Source organism: Triturus cristatus, chromosome 11 (assembly GCF_964204655.1).
Source record: "Triturus cristatus chromosome 11, aTriCri1.1, whole genome shotgun sequence".
NCBI lineage: Eukaryota > Metazoa > Chordata > Amphibia > Caudata > Salamandridae > Triturus > Triturus cristatus.
Genome location: NC_140594.1, coordinates 647,050,430 through 647,056,780, shown reverse-complemented (window position 1 = coordinate 647,056,780; position 6,351 = coordinate 647,050,430). Strand labels below are relative to the sequence as shown.

General features: G+C 44.2%; 1 long non-coding RNA gene across 1 annotated transcript; it reads right to left on the bottom strand.

The window, feature by feature from the left end:
* Window positions 1-1,967: 1,967 nt before the first annotated feature.
* LOC146785230 (uncharacterized) lies at window positions 1,968-3,136 on the bottom strand. Its single transcript, XR_014970939.1, has 5 exons — window positions 3,013-3,136; window positions 2,798-2,910; window positions 2,644-2,705; window positions 2,499-2,558; window positions 1,968-2,183 (listed from the first exon to the last, which is right to left on the bottom strand). It is a non-coding gene; the product is annotated as an uncharacterized LOC146785230 (long non-coding RNA).
* Between the last annotated feature and the right edge of the window lie 3,215 nt (window positions 3,137-6,351).

Here is a 6,351-nt window from a genome sequence, read left to right as displayed (position 1 = left end):
TCAACACTGTTCTTATTTATTTATTTCAGAAATCGTGATTTCTTCCTTTCATTCATTTTCTTCTGCAGAGCACTCTGCATTTTCAGTTATTATTCACCCTGTTTCACACTGGATTGGGAGTTTATCTCTCCACACCTGCCACTGCTTGTATTATCGTTTTCCCCTCATCTTTTCCTTTTGTTTTCTTACATTCTAGCACTTTATCACTATTCTTAATTTTTTCGACACTTTCCACCTCTTGTCATTCATCATGCCTTTTTTAGATTCACTACCAACGCTCCATCTCTGGTTTTCCATCCTGACCTCGTTGCGCTACATTCACTTTTTCCTAGCATTTTTTTTTGCCTACTTTACTTTTAACTTTATTCACAATACGTTTTTCCCACCTGTGCAGTACATTAGTGTTCAGCTTTCTTGTCGGCCCGCAGCCCACACCGCAGTCCTCTTTCTATCATTATTTGGCTCGTTCGTACGTGCTCACGCAGTTCGTCCATTTAACTGCCTGGCTCCGTTTGCTCGCGTCACTTGCCTTTTCGGAGGTTCCCAGCCTGTGTAGCTTTCTCGTCCTGCACCACACGTCCTAGTGGTAAGTTTCTTGCCCCTCTCTTGCAACATTTTGCGCAACCCGCAGCATCAGCGTTCCATGCTCTATCCAGTTTGAATTTTCGATTTTCCACGTTTACTTTACAGTCCGTCAGCGCAGTCTTCCATCCACGCCCTCGGTCATTGACTGAGTTCCACTTTGTTTAGCGGCACTCAAACACGTTACCCTGCAGTAAGTTGTCCTCTGTTTTCTGTTTAGCATTCAGCCCATTATTCAACTGGCCTTTGTTCTCAGACTTTCTCTCTTCACACAGCGCTTCGACGCAAATGTTTTCCACCTGCTGCCATCTCTGTTAACCCCGCATCGTGTAACATCCTCTTTTCCGAACCAGTAAGAACTTCTTATTCTCTATGTCTTCTCACTCTGTTCTACTCCACGGGAGACTCCTTCACTATTTTATCGCCACAATTTCATTTTGGCAACCTCTGGAGTACTTTGCACATATTGTTCAGTTTGATAAACACTTTGGACCTGTTTGTTTCTATCTCAAGCTTGATATCACTTCTAATCTCTTCACGATGTTTCTGGTGAATTGCTTCCGCCTGATCTAGACCAGTTCTCCATTTCCTGTGCCTTGATACGATGCATCTTGTTATTGCTCTAGTACGAGAACTTTCAGTTTACCTGTAATGCATTAGCTTTCAACGTTATCTCCTTTATTTCCCACAGCTGCCCCTGAAGAAGGGATGTGAACCATCCCGAAATGCATTGGGCTTGTTTGCTTTAAGAACTGACGATTAAGTTCACTGCCCCTGTGCAGTTTGTTACTGATTGTATCAATATGGTTTCTTTTCCTTTGCAATTCGCAGATTGATGCTATGTTTAATTGAATTGTTGTTGTGTGTTTGACTTACAAATACAGACATTCTGCCACAAACTTTGTGTTTATTGTTAATTAGGTTGCTGTTTCAAAGAGTTCAAACTCATGTTGATTTTGTCTAAACGGAAAAAAACATTGTAATTGTTTCTCACAATAGCAGTGCACTCAGTACACTGGTGTCTGTTCACCAGCAGTTTGCTGATCCATTTTGTCTTGCCAGGGCTGTGGAAAGTTTTAACCGGGTTTAGCCATTATGAACATGTCTCTCCCTCTAGAAGGGTGGAATGCTACCCCCGCCGCCAGAAGTGGCGGGGGGGGGGGGTAGTATTCCAAAGCGTTTGACACCAAACACAACATGTTTTGATGCAGCCATCCCAAAGTTAGCATTTACCGCGAGGTTATAATGCACTTAAGAGAATATGGTATGGCTGTATCATAGAACAGCATTAAACGAAATTCTTACTAATAAACACACTTCTCACAAAAGAAAAAAGACAATGTTATCTGTTCTAATGCACATAAACATCATTTATAATCATTCAATTTTAAAGTTATCAAAAGATCAAAAAAATGTTGACAAAAATATTGCACATAGAAATTGTACTAATGTACATCTGCGAAAGAACCGAGACATTTCATAAATTTTCATGTAATGAAAAAAAGACGTCAGCAATAAACATAATTCACTGAGAATGTTGACGCTGTTTTGATTGATGTCCAATGCATTTCGGGATTACCAAAAATCCCTTCTTCAGGGGCCTATATGTGAAGAATGAAGAGAAACAAAAAATATACATCGTTGTACAACAGATAACACTGGAATACCACATAAAATAACAGATGCAGCATCCAGAGTCGTGAGAACAAACCTGTACGTGTTCAAAATCCAAACAATCTTATTCTCGTGTGAAAAAAAGAAGAAAAGAAGAGAACTGCTCAAAAATTGTGAACAAAAATAGTGCGTCTTGTGGACTAAGGCAAAAGAGAGAAAGACAAGTTTAGCCCCACACCAAGGAAAAGACATGCGCGATACTGTGATAGAAAAATTAAGAGTGCTGATTAAACAGTACTTACGTCTAGCCAAAAAGGGTCTGCTGTACTATTGCTGAACCAAAATGTCTGTTCACTCTCGTTCTGAGAAACATGAAAGGAACCAAGTTGAAACGCTGACTCCTTATTGTGAAGAAGCATAACTACAAAAAGTGCGTGATATACTCACTCTAATCGACACTCACGAAACCTTCCTGTTGCACTGCTGAATATGTAGAAACTCTTGCTAGTCTGATAATACAAAAGAAACGCACGTGGCTAAGACAAAGAATAGACATATGGTAAAAAAAGAGAACAAAAGTATCCCTTAAATAAAACAATACCGGTAAGTGATGTTGAGCCGTTGAAAATGAAAACAACGTTCAACCCAGAAATCCAATGTACCAAACTGATGTTACGAGGCGTGCGCACTGAAGTGGCTGTCAAACGGGGGAACCTACAATAAAATAACGATGTTCTAATCAGTGATACCATAAAAAAACGAGTTCCAACAATGCTCAGGGACGAGTGAAAACTGCCAAATCGCTGAACAGCTTACCTAGGCGTTTGCCTATAACAGTGATGAATCAGGAAAGGGTCACGGTGATGACTGTGCAGAAAGACGCCGCGATACCACGGGCAACTTATGAACAGTAGTAGGAAGCGTCTAATGCGTGAAAATGCCGGAAGTGGAAGGCAACAGAGAAGAGGGACTACAACTAGACTGAACAGGACGCCATCTTCAATCGGGATAAGTGGCACAAGACTTACTGATAGAAAATGGGCATAGATGCTGGTCAAAGGTTCGAAAAAGTGTCTGCTGACATGAGACTACTTCAGGGAGTATAAAACTGTGCTCGAAAGCAATGTAGATAAAGAACAAAAAAGTGACAATGTGAAACAGCGCTCCCGAATGAATAAAACACACAGAAACGTGTGTATATTTTAGGGACCGTTATCAACTGAAGTGTAAAACAAGTCAATGGCCGACTTGGTTTACACTTCAGTTTTTGTTTAATGTATTGAGTTTTGATTCTAACATTTAAATCACGGTTTCTTTGATCAAGATTGAGTGCGCTATTTCAACTTTAATTGTATCACAGCCATAAGGAAGTATTTCCGAATGCTGCAGAGGGGCTCAGCTCATGCTTGGGCACCCTCTCACATAAAACCAAGCACTATGCCTTCAGGATTGTCAAGGCCTGCCATAGGAGTGGCTTATAGGTTTATATGTGTCTGTATAAGGTAGTGATATAGGTAGCCTACACCACAGTAAGGGGTGCAAGCACAGCCTTACCCAGGTTGCAGTAGCCGACCTGTGGTGTCATTTTGGAGTGCTTACCAGGGGTGGCATAATACATGCTGCAGCCCCTGGTAGTCATCTGAGGTACCTATGCCCTAGGTACATAGTATACCATATTCTAGGGGCTTATAAGGCACTCCAGAATCCAATTAGATATGTACCTAATGTACATGGAAACCATTTTAGAGAGGAAGCAGCTAGGCTGTGGTCCTGATTAGCAGGGCCACAGCCAGACTAAGGTCGAAAAACAGCAAAACACCAGCAAAAAGTGGGGGTACCCATGTGAAGCAGATCCTACTCTCCTACACCTATCATTTTACCTCAGAAACCCCAGTCTTTAGAATAAGAGTCAAAGACTTTAACCACTAGGCCACAGTGACTCTTAAGAACACTGCACAAAAAAGTATATATGACATTTGAATCAAACTGTGAGAAGTTGGCCTGGTATATGTTGTCCACTAGTTATAGTGGGCACCTTGCACCAGTCCAAACATCCCTTATTGGTGATAGGTTTAAAGACAACCTTTATTGAAAGCTATCCTAGTGGTAGCTATGGAGAGCAGCCTTCAGGCTAAGTCTTGAAGGAGTGTAAAGCAGCTTGGTTTACCAGATTAGAACCTCTTGAATGACCAAATGAAAATAGATCCACCCAAGGTATATATAAAATATATGTATTTATTTATAAACACTATCTACTGACCTCTTTATGAGATTAGAGATCAAGATACACAATATCACAGTACTTAAACGACAGTAAATAGCACTATATACAATGGGCCCCAGGGGGGACCAAACCATATATTAAGAAAGTGGTATAAGAACCACAACTTGACTAGACACAGTGCCTAGAGCCTGTAGAATCACCGGGACCCCAAGGAACCACCCAAGGTAGAGACACAGGGGACCCACGGGGTACGTGTGCAGTGTGAGAACACAGCCGCGAGCTCCGTTAGCTTCTATGGGTAAAGTCGAGGTTGGAATTTTAAAGTTTAAGGACACTTAGGAGAGGACTTTGAGCAAACCCCTTTAGACTTAGGGGGTTCTAGGGCCAACACCCACGGGAGCACCGGTGAACTCGAGTTACCTCACCCAGGGAAACCGGGTGCATAGGTGTCGAATGGTGTTGGGACGAGTCATCGTTTTCAATGACGACCTGCTGCAAAGTGCTGCTGCCGGGAAGAAGAAAAGTGTCCGGAGGGATCCAAGCCTGGATCGAAGATGTGAAGAACCTGAAAGTAGAGGGGACAGAGTCTGGGTCACTTGCCAGTGACCAGGGGCACGATAGACAAATGCCCACCGATGAGCGATCCAGGTGCGAAGAGGTGAAGCTTGACTCTGCAGCCACGAGGACCAGGAGGCGTCGACGATGACCAGGAGCTGGATCTGAGCTTTCCAATGAAGGATGTCGAGTGCTGCGGTGTCGGTGCTTGGATTGAACACAACAAGTCTTGGCAACAGCAACCCACGCAGGAAGAGAGAAGATGCTACAAGTAACCGAAAGCTCAGCTTCAGGAGTCACGGAAAGCTGAAGCTTCTGCAAAGTGACGTGGTGCCCAGGGGTTCGGGTTGCACGGTCTCCACGAGGGATACGAGCCTCAGACTTGCTGTGGGCACTGATCAACCTCTAAGACGACGGGAACCCACCTCCTGTGTTGCAAAGTTCTTCGGAGTGCTCAGGAGCTTCGGAGGTGCAAACCGGTCAGATGCGTCTTTGGTGCCTGCCAAGCAGGAGAGTAACTCCTATACTCCAAGGGAGATTCTTCAGTCATCTAGCGCCTTGTAGATCATCGAAGTTCCAGGATTATGCATCAGAGTTTCGTCCAGGTAAATCTAAAGTCCTGTAGCCTGGGGTTCCTACTTTAAACCCAAGGAAGGGGTGGGACAAACTCTGGGGACCCACCTATGGGAGGGTCAGAACAGAGGAGTAGCTACACCCATGTCCTTTGTCCAGTTTCACGCCAGAGCAGGGGCTGAGTGCCCCTGCAACCGGTTTGAGCTGGACTATGCACAGGAACACCAAATGTGCCCCCAGTGCAGACTTCATATCACTCTTGGAGTGCACGCACCCAGTCCCAATACACTAAAGCCTGTCTGGGAGGTGGTCACACCTCCCTGTGACAGGAAACCTATTGTCCAGCCTCCCCTGCCGGAGTTTCATCCAGCAGCAGGAGGGCAGACTTGTGTCTGTGGCTGGCCTCCATTTTGTGATGCCAGGGTTCTGTTAAGCTGGTACCGGGTATACCAGTGGTGCCATGTTTCTCCCTCTGGTAGGGTGGAATCATACCTCCTGTGGAGGTATGATTCCAAGGTGTTTAACACCAAACACAACATGTTTCCATGCAGCCGTTTTAAAGTTAGCATTTACCGCGAGGTTATAATGCACTTAAGAGTATGGCTGCATCACAGACAACCCCGGAGAATAGGTTCCGAAGGCTGCAGAGGGGCTCTGCTCAGACATGGGCACCCTCTCACATAAAACCCAGCACCCTGCCTAAAGGATTGTTAAAGCCTGCCTTAGGGGTGTCTGATAGTTTTATATGTGCAGTGATATGGAGAGATATAGGGTACCTATACCTCAGTAAGGGGTGCTTATAC